This window comes from Octopus sinensis, linkage group LG20, assembly GCF_006345805.1.
Source record: "Octopus sinensis linkage group LG20, ASM634580v1, whole genome shotgun sequence".
Lineage (NCBI taxonomy): Eukaryota > Metazoa > Mollusca > Cephalopoda > Octopoda > Octopodidae > Octopus > Octopus sinensis.
The window spans coordinates 12,923,633-12,939,610 of record NC_043016.1 but is presented as its reverse complement, the minus strand read 5'-3'; the positions used below and the strand labels follow the sequence as shown (position 1 = coordinate 12,939,610).

At 35.9% G+C, this 15,978-nt stretch overlaps 1 protein-coding gene across 8 annotated transcripts in view; it reads right to left on the bottom strand.

The window, feature by feature from the left end:
* The window catches only part of LOC115222684 (centrosomal protein of 170 kDa protein B), a 360,932-nt gene that overhangs the window by 239,017 nt on the left and 105,937 nt on the right, over positions 1-15,978 (bottom strand). Inside the window, exon 1 of one of the 8 annotated variants that reach the window (XM_036511671.1) lies at positions 12,944-13,074. The exons of the other annotated variants lie outside the window; for them this stretch is intronic. The gene's annotated coding sequence lies outside the window, so the exon portion shown is untranslated. Of the gene's footprint in view, positions 1-12,943; positions 13,075-15,978 lie in introns of those variants that run through there. 8 annotated transcript variants of the gene reach the window in all.

The window sequence follows — 15,978 nt, the reverse complement described above, 5'->3', positions numbered from 1 at the left end:
TTTCTATCATCTTCTCATAACATATGATAGAAAAAAAATATAAGCATTAACCAATGAGGGTACCTTAACTACAAGAAGTTGGAGCCAAATCACCATTAAATTACACTCAAATGTCTTGTGTATGTATATTCGTATGAGCCAACATGGTATCTAGACTTGAGAGAAAAAAAAAAGGCTGGTGGTACGTAAAAAGCACCATCTGAATGTGTTTGAGGCTAGTGCTGCCTGACTGGCGTTTGTGTTGGTGACACGTAAAAAGCACCAACTGATCATGGACGTTTGCCAGCCTTGTCTGGCTCCTGTGCCGGTGGCACATAAAAAGCACCCACTACACTCACGGAGTGGTTGGCATTAGGAAGGGCATTGAGCTGTAGAAATACTGCCAGATCAGATTGGAGCCTGGTGTAGCCTCCTGGCTTTCTAAACCCCGGTTGAACCATCCAACCTGTGCTAGCATGGAAAACGGACATTAAACGAGGATGCTGATATATATATATATATATATATATATTGATAATAAGCATGTTAATTTTATTACTTTACATAATTTTTGATCATGGAATTGTGTTTCATAAAATCATTAATCTAAATACAAGTACAATCTTTTTGTTTTTTCATGTCAACTATTGGGATTCAAACATAAACAATCATATAGAAGTTCCAGGAATGGTAGATTGCCAGGCCAAATATGTTTACCTTGCTAGAAATAGCAAACAGATCCCCTCAATTCACATCCCTGCTTTCATACAGGTAAGAACACATTTGACAAATATTGTAGTTCTTCCTATATAATGATGCTTTTCTCAAATTAAGACTTTAGGAGTGGCTACGTGGTAAGTAGCTTGCTTAACAACCACACAGTTCCAGGTTCAGTCACACTGCATGGCACCTTGGGTAAGTGTCTTTTACTATAGCCTCAGGCTGACCAAAGCCTTGTGAATGGATCTGGTAGATGGAAACTGAAAAAAGCCCGTTGTATTTATGTGTGTGTGTGTGTTTGTCCCCCCATCACTGCTTGACAACCGATGTTGGTGTGTTTACGTCCCCCGTAACCAAGCGGTTCGGTAAAAGAGACCGATAGGATAAGTACTAGGCTTACAAAGAATAAGCCCTGGAGTCAATTTATTTGACTAAAGGTGGCACGTAAAAAGCACCCACTACACTCACGGAGTGGTTGGCGTTAGGAAGGGGATCCAGCCGTAGAAACACTGCCAGATCAGACTGGGCCTGATTCAGCCTTCTGGCTTCACAGACCCCAGTTGAACCATCCAACTTATGCTAGCATGGAAAGCGGACGCTAAATGATGATGATGATGATATATATATATATATATATATAAATTGAAAGTTATAATGAATAAATGCCCTAATTGGTCAAAACAACTTTATAACATGCTCATATTATCATAAATTGAACATAAATATATATTAAAACATCAGGGCAACCAATGGTAAAACCCAACAGTATAAAATATACACATATATATGAATAAAAAGTGATAAAACTTAAAAGGGTAATACGGGTGAAGTCAAATGAAGAAAAATATATGGATTAAATTAATGCCTAATAAAAGTGACTAAAAATCTAAGGCAATGAAACTAAAATAATATAAAAATAGAGGGCAAAGTGGTGACCAGAAAAGAGTCCGTTCAAATGCATCTCTACAATCATTTCAAAGCACGTTGCCTCCCTTCGTCAATGTAAAATCCATTAAGGAAATCCAAAAGCAATGAACTTTTTTCTTCAGGAGAAAATTTACAAAAGTCTCACATTTCTGGTAGTCAATCAATTCTAAAACGGTGTAAGGAGGTAAAATATATAATGTTCAATGGCCTAAAGTAATCAGACAAAACAGAATCAGAATTTTAGTCCATTGTCCATTTCAAAAATTAATGATTAAATTAAGAGAAAGAATTTGCTGCAGGTTCAATTCAAGATCAAGATTCAGGCGGTCCTCTGAAACATCTATTTTTCCCTTTCGTCTCAGTGTTACCTGAGCACTTCCATCTACAGTCCTTTTACGGTTTAACTAAATTATAAAATTATCTTTATATATATATATATATATATCTGCCTTATCACCTTAACTGCTACCATCATCATTACCTCATCAGAATCCAGGTAACTGATCTGCTAGAAATAGCACCAAGATCTTCATATCACAAGCTAAACCATCTTAAAAGAGGACATGTTAGATTAATAAAGTCCTAGATGTATTATCTGAACAAAAAGACAGACAGGGGGATCACAGCAGAAAAAATACCTTTGATAGTAAAGTGAGACTTTATTATCAAAATGAGTTATTTTGTGTCATTACATCCATATCAAAAGAAGGTATTTACCAAAATGTCTTATTTATCAAAGGTACTCATTTCAAAAATATAAAGAAAATTAGGAAAAACATGAGGGAAATAGCTTTGATCCAGTTTGGTGTTTCTAATTGTGAAGAATCGGCACAGAAAAATTGACACAGTCATTGATGAACCCTGGAATAATTCTGTGATTTAAGAGAAATAGAGTTAAGGCCTGTTGAACTTCAGAAGTACCTCCTTTATTGAAGAGGCAAAGAATACAACACACACACATACACTCTCTCTCTCTCTCGTCCTCTCTCTCTCTCTCTCTCTTGTTCTCTCTCTCTCTCTCTCCCTCCCCCTCCCTTGCTAGTGATGGGGAGCATGAAAGTTTTAATCAGAATGTAAACCAACTATTCTGAATAATATGTAATAGAGTAGCTTGTTTGTGTGGAGATGTCAGTTTTGGGCTCTTCTGCTAATGTCAACTTTAACTTCATTTAATTGGGATGTTATTTATTTTCCCCTGCCAGACACAAAATAATCACAACTGATTATAGTAATGTGTCAGTTTAGTTTATGTAATACGAAAACCGCATTGAAAGGAGCTGGAGAAAGCAAATTCATCCAAGGAATTTTTTTCTTTCTTTATTTAAATTTTTTCTTTTCAACACCCTATTTCATGACCTTAAAACTGTCGGAATGGAAAGAAGTAAATAAAGTTGGCAATCTGTTCTAAATTCTTAAATACAAGGAAAAGACATCATTTTGATACAACAAAGACATATGTAGCTTTTGATAAGACTACAATCATTTCAGCCAACACCAAAATAGTCAAACAGTCAAACAGTCAACAGTGTACAGTGTTGATAACAACTGATGGTTGGCTGCTATTACTTGTAGTATTTAATACGACAGACTAAAAGAAATTGATGTTGCGTAGAAGTGGGTGAGAGAAGAATGTCAAATTTATCTTAAATGTGTTCAGTAAACAAAAAAAAAAAAAAAAGCATCATCTCAATGTCGAAGTAAATGATTCTTAAAAAGTATTTTGTAGTCCAATTTCTTATAACTCTCCTCATACTCACACATACTTTTAATCTTGTCAGACTTGGATCCCCCCCTGTCTAACTTTACTCTCCACCTGCATTCCTGAGCAAAAAACTAACACTAGTTGCATATACAGTTCAATAGTAACAATTGCAGGCAAACTAATGGACAGAATCAGCTGCACCTTCTTTTTCCGTGAGTGCTGTTCGTTAATTACCACTTTAACGAGAATCCAGCAGAGGTGACATTCAACCTAGTCTTCCTACAGCAAAAATACAGCTTGACAGGGTTAATCAAATTCTTTCCTTATTTAAAATCTAATTTTCTTTGTTGCTCCCAAACAAGGCTATAAAAAGAAATTACCATTGAACTTCAATAGGACCAATTAGTTCCAAATTTTAAGCAACCCAACAAAACAAAAAGAGAAAAATAATAATAATGAACCATAAGTTAACTCTTCAATTTACATAATCAATTTCATTAAACTTATTGAACTAAAGATTCTTCACCCAATGATCCGTAACAGTTTGAACAGAAAAATCAATATCTCGACATTCAGATAAATTCCTGCAATTTTTTTTGTTTTTTGCTTTTTAACTTTTTCTCCACCCACCAACTATGGACTCTGCTCTTGGACAATTAATAACCCAGCTCCATTTTTGACTGCAACTATTTCTTGTACAACCTGCCTTCGTTGCATTCAGTTCTTGAAACTGCATGGAAACCAGTTTTCCTAAGCTTCACACCAAACACTACCGGTAGTTATTATCATTAAGGTAGCAAGCTGGTCAAATCATTAACACGTTGGACAAAATGTTGCCAGGCAGATTGTCCATCTTTATGTCCATCTTTATGTTCTTAGTTCAAATTCCACCAAGGTCAACTTAGCCTTTCATCCTTTCAGAGTCAATGAAATAAGTACCAGTCATGCACTGGGGTTTATGTAATTGACTTGAGCCTTTCCAAAAAAAAAAAAAAATCAAGCCTTGTGTCTATAACAGAAAGGATTACTATCATCATCATCATCATCAATTATCATCATTGAGTGGTTGGCGTTAGGAAGGGCATCCAGCCGTAGAAACATTGCCAGATCTGACTGGCCTGGTGCAGCCTTCTGGCTTCCCAGACCCCAGTTGAACCGTCCAACCCATGCTAGCATGGAAAGTGGATGCTAAATGATGATGATGATGATGATTATTAATCACATCAAAGACTAACTAGTTCCAACTAATGAACTGAAAATGGAGCCTGTATGTAATTGTTTGAATCTCACTCTACTATCAGTAAAAACAAAAATGGACACACATTGGCTAATGTAATCTTAGATATAGTATGACTGGTGAAAGATGAAATAGTCACAGCTGAAACAGCTTTTATCACAAGTCTTTTCAATGAAGGGCTGACACGGGACAAAACAACAACTTTCCCTATTCATCCATATTTGTTTATTAAAAACTTAACCTCTCTCTTATTCGAGACTCTTCTTTAACAGCAAACATCAACAATTACAATCATCTGCTGTACTGCATAACCTCAATTTCCATGCAAATATCTTCAGTTTATTGTGTAGGCTTCTATAAAGCCAAGGAGGAGAAAATTGTATGGCTTAATTCTTTATTTTGAATAGCAATAGTTTGAAAACTTATCTTCAATATATTTCATGCTATTTTTGTAAGTAAATACTCTCTCAAGGCATTTGTTAACAGATTGGTTTGTTCAGATATCATCAATCATGACTGATAAATATTTATTTATTTTTTTATACAGATTCTACAAACAGGTTTTTATCTTTTACGTTTTTTACTTGTTTCAGTCATTGGACTGCAGCCATGCTGGAGAAACACCTTGAATGGTTTTAGTTGAGCGAACTGACCCTGATATTTATTCTATTAGTCTCTTATGCTGAACTGCTAAATTACACTGAAGAAGTAAGCAAACCAATGCCAGTTGTCAGATGGTGGCAAGGGGGCGACAAACTAAAAGACACACACCACACTAATGTGTGTGAATGTATGTGAATGTGTGTGTGTGAGAGAGAGACACACACACACACACATGCACAGGCTCAAGACATATTTAGATAGAGAACAAAATACAATTTACAGAATAAAGAAAAAAAGGGAACAAAAGAGCAGAAGAATTATGCAAAGTCTTATCTTGACAGCTGTTTCAAGGAGGCTATAACTTATGTAGTAACCACATTCATATGTAATGTGTGTAATGTGTCTCAGGTGTGCGTCCTGTTACAATTCTCAATGATATTAAAATTAAGACCCACTTCTCAAAAGCAAAGTGGAAAATACAATAGGTTTCTTTCAGTTTTTCTATGAAAACCACTCATAAGGCTTTGGTCACCCACGGCTATCGTAGAAGAAACATGCACCCAAGGTGTCATGCAGTGGTACTGAACCCAAAACTGTGTGGTTGGGAAACAAGCTTCCTAACCACCCAGCCAGCCATGCCTGGTTAAGTTATCTTTTACTTGTTTCAGTCATTAGGCTGTGGCCAGGCTGGAGCATCACGAAAGGTTTAGTTGAACAAATTGAGCCCAGTACTTCCTTTTTATAAAAAAAAAACCTGGTATTTATTCTATTGATCTCTTACGCTGAACTCCAAAGTTACAAGGACGCAAGTTCAAACCAAGACTGGTTGTCAAGTGGAGGTGTTGGGGATTGACACATACACACACACAAAATTCGAGACAGACCATGCCTGTCTTTTGCTGGGCTCAAATCTTATCTGCGAACCCATGGAAAGCGAACCTCCACCAACTATTCTGCCTATATGTCTCAACACACTTTTCAATGCAATGTATACCAGAAGGTTTGCAAATCTAATGGAAGCTTCAAAAGGCATTTTTAAGATCCACAAAGACAAGAACTTATCTGCAGCTCTTGGTGGTCCACATCGGATATGCAATCTATGTGGGTGTCTTTTCAAAACATTGTCAGGTTTAAAAAGCCACAACAGATGCCATGATGGTTCTAAGGTGTAGGTACAAGAGGTAGTCAAACTCTGCATAAGGAGCAGGCAACCACCACCATAGATACAATGGTCTTCTTTCAGATTCTGTCAACCAAATCTACTCACAAGTGCTTGGTCAGCCCAGGGCTATAGTGTCCCACCACCACCACATGTCTTTTATGATGTCCCTCATCATGCATTACAGCCAGTGTTGGTTTATTTATGTCCCATAGCTTATCAATTCAGCAAGAGAGACCACTAGAGTAAGTACAAAGCTAAAAAAAAAAAGTTACTGGGGTCAATTCATTTGACTAAATCCCTTCAAAGCAGTGTCCCCAGCATGGCCACACCCCAATAACTGAAACAAGTAAAAGACAAGACATTTCGATCAGTATATTCTCCATCAACATTTCAATATGTATCTATCATGCCACAATCACATGGGGTAACTGTTAAATCTGAATAAATATTTAAAAGAAAATAACAATAACAAGAGCACTGTGAGAGCGCAAAACTCCACCAAGGCAACACCAATGTCCTCTCAATGATTAGCCAGAGATGATCTTTGAAATGAGAATATCTGAAATAAACTCAACTACTCTCACATATGAGAATACTAAAAATGAACCTGACTGCTCTCAAAAATTAAGTAAAAAAAAAAATGGAAAAATAATCCAGAATCCAGATCAATCCCAAAATCTAATCAGTTCATGCCAGTCATGAGGTCAAACATCCCTGAAAGTTTCATCCGAATCCATCCATTGGTTCTTGAGATATATTGTCCAGGGACAAACAAACAAACAAACAAACATGACTGAAAACAATACCTCTGCCTTCACTAAAGCTGAGTTGATATCAGAAAATTACATTGCTTATCATTCAAGTATAATTAATGTGATAAACATATGCTAAAATTGTAGAGCTGTGAATTCGTGCTTGAAAGTATCTAATATTATATATCCTGACACAAACAGCTTCACAAGCAATGGTGTTTATATTAAAAATGCACTCAATACACTTTGTGAAGTCGTTGATCAACAAAGGCATGAATAGAGTTCAAAAGACCCATAATCTTATCTAGGACAATTTCTCTTTAGTGCTACTAATAGGATATAAAATGCACTCCAGTACACACAGTAAAGTGGTTAGTGCTATGAAGATTGTCCAGCTATAGAATCCATGTTAAAACAAAAATGGATAAGTAAGCCGTGGTTTAAAGACTATGCCTAGGATGGTCCTATAAAGAGGATGAATGACTCTTTGTAGAACAAATTAAAACAGTGATGAACCTGTCTGACCCATGCCAACATGGAAAACTAGATGTAAAAATGAAAGTGTGTTAACTGCTGGTAGGACATTATATTTTGTTATGCAAGGATAGTATACTTACAAGCATATTAAAGGCTCATAAGTCAAGACTATGTCCCACCTGTGTTAGCAGTGAAATTCAGTCACTTTTTAAAATTATCTCTACAGATTTTTCTATAGAAATTAGAGCCAGCACTGAAAGTTACATTTCATATATGAAAACATCTATGTAAACAATGCAACTGAAGACATATTCCTTCATCAGTACCACATCAGTACCACATCCAACCCATTAACCATCCACAAATTTATTGCTTAAATAGCCACTAAATATAATGGTGTAACATTACTGGATAAACCAATTTTAAATATTAAGCATATTCCTGACAGCTGGTACATACATGTCAATGACTTGTGGAGCCACTGTATTCCATTATGCAACCATAATATACTTTAATCACATTATTTACATAAATATATACTTAAACGAAACATCGTAGCTTTCAGTACTGGCTCTCAAGTTTTTATTCTGTAGAGATAACATTAAATCATCATCGTTTAACATTCGTATTCCATGCTGGCATGGGTTTGATGGTTTGACTGAAGATTGGCAAGCCAGAAGGCTGTACCAGGCTCCAATCTGAGCTGGCAAGGTTTCTACAGCTGGGTGCCCTTCCTAACACCAACCACTCCATGAGTGTAGTGGGTGCTTTTTACGTGCCACCGGCATGGGGGCGAGTCAGGTGGTACTGGCATCGACCACGCTTGAACGGTGCTTTTTACATGCCACCAAGATGGGAGCCAGTCAAGGGGCACTGGCAATGGCCACACTTGAAAGGTGCATTTTACATGCCACTGAAATGGAAGCCAGTCAGGGGGCACCAGCATCGACCACATTTGCATGGTGCTTTTTACGTGCCACCGGCATGGGGAGCCAGTCAGGCGGCACTGGCATTGCCCCATGCTCTAATGGTGCTTATTACGTGCCACCAGCATGGGTGCCAGTCAGGCGGCACTAGCCATGACTACAATATTGATTTCACTTAACTCAACAGGTCTTCTCAAGTACATATCGCCTGACAATTCAAGGGTACTTTTTAATGGGCTGGTTATGCAACACTGGCATCGGTCACGGCTGTGATCTTACTTTATATTATATAGATACATACATATGTATATATTCAACTGTTGTAATTAATTCAGTTTCATTTATATATTCATTTTAAAACTAATTCAAGTCATGTAATACAGAATTAAAGACATACAAATGAAAATTTTTAGATGGCAGGAAACAAATTAAAAAAATATTCACCTTTCACACAACCTTACCAGAAAAAAAAAATTGAGTAGGTGGTTTTGTAAAAGAACAAAATCTTTGATAGCCATATTATTTTTAGATTGCCTTATTCAATTTCAGTAACGAATCTTAAAAGAAGTTTTTAATATTAAATCAAGAGGAAATGATAACAACTGGGTCATTACAACTTCAAATTAAATGTAGTTGTTATTAGATCTCCCAAAAAGTCAAATTCATTTCATATCTGGGTGGGGGTGGGGATCAACAAAAGTAATACCAATAATAATACCAGTAAAATTCTCAGAATTCTAAGTAACTTTCATTTAACTCCTTCTTCAAAACTCACTGCTTTCAGTCTTGGCTACGAGATAAAAGTTGTGGGAGGCAAGGGAGGAAGTGATGAATGTTATTTACGCAGAAAACAATGAATTAAATATGTCTTTCGCGAAAAGATATACAGACTTAGTGGCGTAAATACACAAGGCGGAACTGAAAAGTTCTTGGCTTTGGGTAAAAGAAAATGCAGGAGAATCAGTTATTCAACATAGTCCCCTCTTAGATTCACACATTTATTGCAGCTGTCCTTCAGTTTTTCTAAGCCCAGTAAAATAATTTGGAAGGTTGGGCCTTCAACCAAGCCTTTTGTGATATCCTCAAAACCAGGAATTTTTCAGTACCCCCTCAAGTGTGTGTGTATGATGGCTGCTCCCTTGTTATCGAGTATGGTCATTGCACGAAGCTTAACTGTTACTGGTGCTGTGATCGAATGTGACTTTTTAGCCCAGCTAAAGATCTACAATGTCTTGTACAGAATTGGCAGCCAAAACCTTTACCAGTAATAGCCGGCTGTAGTTGTAACTGGGCTTCATGTACCTTTGCATGTTGTTTAAGACCTCCTGCCAAATTACACCCTCTTCCACATGCCCAGCAGATATGATTAGTATGGTGTGTTACACCACCACCAGTGGCCAGGTTGTCACTCATCTGTCTCGCTTTATGACTACAAAGATGACTCTTGAGTCCAGCTTTACTGAGGCAGGGTCTTGCACAGACACTGTATGTCAGTATCATAGGAAGACCCTTCCCATCTGGAAGTGTAACATATATATATATACATACACACATACATACATACATACACATACACACACACACACATCATGTACTCTCCCATGGTTACATGATATATGAGGCTTCGACAATTTCTTGCTGAACAAGCACACATATGATTTGTTTATACTGATCAAATATTTGTGTAGACATGATTAGACACATTTCAACCATGCTAACATGCTAAGTTCAAATTCCAAAGTTGACTTTGCCTTTCATCCTTTCAGGTTCAATGAAATAACTACCAGTTATGCAATGGGGTCAATGTATTCAGCTCACACTTCCCAAAAAATTGCTATCCTTGTGCTAAAATTTGAAACCAATATATCATAGACACACAACACATAGATTATATATATGCATACACACATCTTATTTTATAGATATTATATATACATTAAAAACAGTGACTCCGCTATATATATATATATATATATATTACTCTTTTATTTGTTTTAGGCATTTGACTGCGGTCATGCTGGAGCACCTCCTTTAGTCAAACAAAGTGACCCCAGGACTTATTGTTTGTACTTATTCTATCGGTCTCTTTTGCCAAACCACTAAGTTACAGGGACATAAACACACCAACATTGGTTGTCAAGCAATGGTGGGGGGACAAACACAGACACACCCACACATATACACACACACACAATGGGCTTCTTTCAGTTTCTGCCTACCAAATCCACTCACAAGGCTTTGGTTGGCCTAAGGCTACAGTAGAAGACACTTGGTCAAGGTGCCATGAACCTGGAACCATGTAGTTGGGAAGTAAGCTTCTTACCACACAGCCACTTATATATATATATATATTTATCAATTTATGTTGTAAGATTCCTGATGTGAAATCGTGTGTTGTAACATGTTTTTTTTTTGGGGGGGGGGGGTCCCAAATAAACACACACACTATATATTCGTTCTTTCACTCGCTTATTAGAGAATGAAATAACTGGACCAAGAGCACACATGAAGATGGAAAGTGTTGCTGAAGAGGTCACAGATGTCTGACGAAAGGTCTCCGACGAACACCAGTTAGAATAAAAACAGTAATAGACAAGTGAAGAACAAATGTATAGTGTGTGTATTTATTTGGCAAAAATAAAAAAAATTACCATCCCAAAATGCAATATATATATAAAGTATTTATATACACTTTGTATATGTATATATATATATATATATATATATACACACAGACACTTTATATATATATAAAAGTATTTATATTGTCGGTTGTATGTGTGTGTGTGTGGTGTGTTTATGTAGTCATGCTGTAAGGTGGTTAACAATTACAAGGGTATCCAACCATAAAAAGTCTGTGAAAATAACATGTTGGGTACACAACAACGAAGGAGAAGGGTTGTAACGAGCGGTGAGATACCCCGAAACTTGTCCATCTCATACCAACCAGCTTGTAAAAATAAAACAGATGAAATAGTGTTGATGATGAATGATAAATATCGCTCGCTCTCTCTCTCTCTCTCTCTCTCTCTCTCACTCTCTCTCTCACACACACACACACACACACAAGTTTATTTTATACACTAGTGTACAGATACATACATATACCCATTTGCACCACACATACATGCATACATAGACTCACATGTTTATATAGACAAACACACACAGATATTTGTGTGAGTGATACATACATAGTCATACGTGTGTGTGTGTGTGTGTGTGTGTGTGTCATAACTCACAAATAGTTATGTGTATGTTTGTATATAAATGTGTAAATCTGTGTATGTGTGAACATACAAACACAATTCATTAGCATAAATATTTAACTACAACACTGCACAGATAATTGTATGTACTAATTATGTATGATTATATATATATATATATATATATATATATATATATATATATAGGTAAACAGTAAAAATAATTACAGACATGGACAAGAACATGAAACACCACAGAGACGACACAAGAACCACAGGACGGGACATTCGAAGCCCTCAGTCATCAGTCAAGAACCAGATCATCTTAGCAATTTCGGCTATATATATATATATATATATATATATATGAATGATATATATTCTTTTACTTGTTTCAGTCATTTGATTGTGGCCATGCTGGGGCAGTCAAATGACTGAAACAATATGCACACACACACACACAGCTATTTATATTGTTACATCAATATGTACAAAAAAATATGTCTATAATCTCACTTGTAGAACAGTTTTATATGAAAATGTAGATAGTAGTATGACTTTTCTCACATGTATAAACACATTCATACACACTAAAAATACATGTTTAAACATGTAACACATGAAACTTTTTTATGTTATTTTTGATATGTAAAGGTAAAGCACTTTAGAAAGATGGTTATAAGCATTTTTTTTAAATATTTAAAAAAACAAGTGTTTTTTGTTTAACAATAGTATTTTTGTTTCTTTTTCTTTTCTTTTTTTTTTTTTTGGTGTTCTTGTTTTATCAAGTATATTCAAGTATAAACATGAAGCTAGCACTTTTTATAAGATGGGGTTTACTTTAGACAAATTTACACTATGTTTTGGAGTATAAGGGAAATAGATAAACATCTATAAATCTAAAACAACTTTGGTGAAACTTGACACAATGTTACCGAAAGACCGTTATGCAATATCTATCAATTTTTAATTCTTCTTTTTTAATTTTTTTTGGCATATCTTTAGGGTGGAAAAAAAGTAACAGTAAAAGGGACTCTAACAAACAAAAAAGTTGTAGAAATTGAAGAAAATTTACACAGACAACATATGCTAAACTGTTAGAATCACACATATATGATGTTATATACGTTATATCATGTTATATATATATATATATATATATATACAGAACTGGGAGAAATACAAGACCATCTTGTTAGTTCTTTGAAAGCAAGACAATTATCACAAGTTCTTTTATGCAAGCACCTACCTCTAGAGGTCATACAGTTGGTGAAAGAGAGACAGTGGAAATCAAGAGAACAGGCAAAAACAAAAGTACCACCGCGAAAGATGGATAAAGCGGCACCATCACGAAAGCACACACTACATTTGAAGAGGAAGAGAAAGGGAAGAGGAGAGAGAGAGAGAGAGAAAAAAAAATGAAAGCTGATGTGGAAGAGAGGATAGGAACTTAACTATGGGGGTAGGAATGATGGAGGTATTATAACTAGACTGTAAGAACAAACAACAAACTAGCATTGGTAAGCAGCAATAAGCTCAGACCAGGCAAAGGAGAAGTGGGAGGAAGGGAACCCGAGAGAGAAGTTTAGAGATTTAGGAATGTCACTGAGCATCTATCTACCAGCAAAAATCTACCACCAACCAACAAAGTGTAGAGAGATAGAAAGCTGGTGCAGTAGTAAACTCTCACTTTTTTTGCAATCAATGCTGTAAAAACATACAAAAGTTGGCTCTTGTTTATTTATGCTTTCTTGCTTACTACAGCCATCAACTTAGAGCACCCATCACTGCCTCAAAATACAACTAAGCAGCTAATGAGCCAACAAGGGTGACTCCTTGAAGTTAAACGACCTGCTAGAAATAACAGCCAAATATCTCTCACCACACTCTCCTTTCTTAAAAAAAAACCCAGAAAGGACACATTGATTTACACAGTCCTAAATAATAATATGCTTGATAAATAAAAAAAAAAGAGAAAAAAACAAGACAGGGTGGTCACCATTAAAATACCATCAATCCTAAGTTCACTTGATCAGAGATGACCCAGGGCTAAACAGCAACTAAAAACCCAACATAATAACCAGCAAACAATTTGTCACCAGTATCAAAAGAAAACTTTTGAAGGCCCCCACATCTATTCAATATTTTACCTTTCAAGCACTAATGAATTAGGACTAATTTCAATAACAATGCCATAACAATAAATTTACATATATCTTAATTTCAGTCTATTATCATTGGGACTAAGCCCCACCCCACCCACTTTATTTTTATTATTTGTTTCAGTCAGCAGACTGTGGCCATGCTGGGGCACTGCCTTGAAAAGTTTTAGTGGAATGAATTGACCCAGCTATTTGCTTTCTTTCATTTTTTTAAACCTGGTACTTATTCTATCGGTCTCTTCTGCTGAACTACAAAGTTACAGAGACGTAAACAAACCAACACTGGTTGTCAAGCGTGACAAGCTTCTTTCAGTTACTGTCAACCGAATCCATTTACAAGGCTTTTGGTTAGCACAGGGACATAATAAAAGACACTTGACACACAGGTGCCATACAGTGGGACTGAACCTGGAATCATATGTTTGGGAAATAAAACTTCTTGGCCACACAGCCACGTTTATATCTAAAAGTTCACTCACCAATATTTATTTATATTTTTTATTATCACATACATGATCTTAATTTTACATGCAGATCCATATTTATATACAAACATCCATTTACAAACATATACACACACATGCATCCATATATATGTATGTGTGTGCATACAACATTGATAGATATATATATACACACGTACATCCATATATATATACACACACATCCATATGTGTGTGTATATATATATATACATCCATATATATACACACACATACACATATATATGTCTGTCTGGCATGAGTTGGAAAGTTTGATAGAGGCTAGCTAGGTAGAAGACTGCACCAAGCTTCACTGTATATGCATGCACGTGTGTGTGTATGTGTGTGTGTGTGTGTGTGTGTGTGTACACAAACACACACACACATTATTTGGCTTATGGCCCTTTTGTTTTTTTTTTTTGTTTTTTTTTTTTCATTTCTAAACTGAACCATAAGAGCAACAATGAAGCTATGATCCCCAACCCTTACCCAGTAATTTACCCCTATCACTTTGCCAGTTAGTTTGTCAATTACCCCACTTACTACCAAGCAACAACAAAAAGTGCATAACTGCCCTGGAGGCACAGAAACAAAAAAAAAAAAGAAGAAAAAATAGAAAGAAAAAAGAATGGAAAAACTTTATTATTAAGCTTTTTTTTTTTTACATTACAGAAAATTAATGCTTCATTTTCAGGTATGATATACTCTGTGTAAATTTTTATCCCACAGGGATAAAGATTCTTCTTTTCCACCACCTTAACTGACAATCACTGTCCAAGTGATTCTTAGTCATTGCAACAGTTAATTCTATCAACTAAAATATTTGTGGAGAATAGGAGTGAGCGCCAGGAAGGGGGGGAGGGATATATAAAAAATAACCCCAGCAAACAAGAAAATAAGTAGGACAAGGGATAAAAGGGTAAAGTTGTAGACCAAGGAATTGGGTGGAAAGAGTACTGACTAGCAATCCACCAAGTGGTCTTTTGATTAAGAAGCTAGACTACTACTGGAATGGAAGTATAGAATTTCTTGCAAGAGCTTTTGTTTCGTTTTGTTTGTTATATTTTATTTTTGTTTTCTTGGCTTTTCTTTCTTTTGTTTGGTTTGTTTTTATCAAGACAGAAACAGAAAAGAATCTAAATGTAACAGTGTTTGGTGGAGTGAAATGGTTGTGAGAGATTATTAACCAACTTAGTAGGAAGGAGCTGGTTGGATGCTAAGATATATTTTAAGCAGCGGAGAAAGGAAGAAATTTAATTCAAATGCAGACCCACATACACACACACACACACATTCTTTTATTCTTTTACTTGTTTCAGTCATTTGACCACGGCCATGCTGGAGCACTGCCTTTACTTGAACAAATCGACCTCAGCTCTTACTCTTTGTAAGCCTAGTACTTACTCTATAGCTTTCTTTTGCTGAACTGCTAAGTTACTGGAGACAAAAACAGACCAATATTGGCCATCAAGCGACGGTGGGGAGGGGACAAACACACACAAATATGTACATACACACACACACACACACACACACACACATACATATATATATATATATATACATATATAAAATATATACGACTGGCTTCTTTCAGTTTCCATCTACCATCTTTTATACCAAGACAAAACAATGTACAT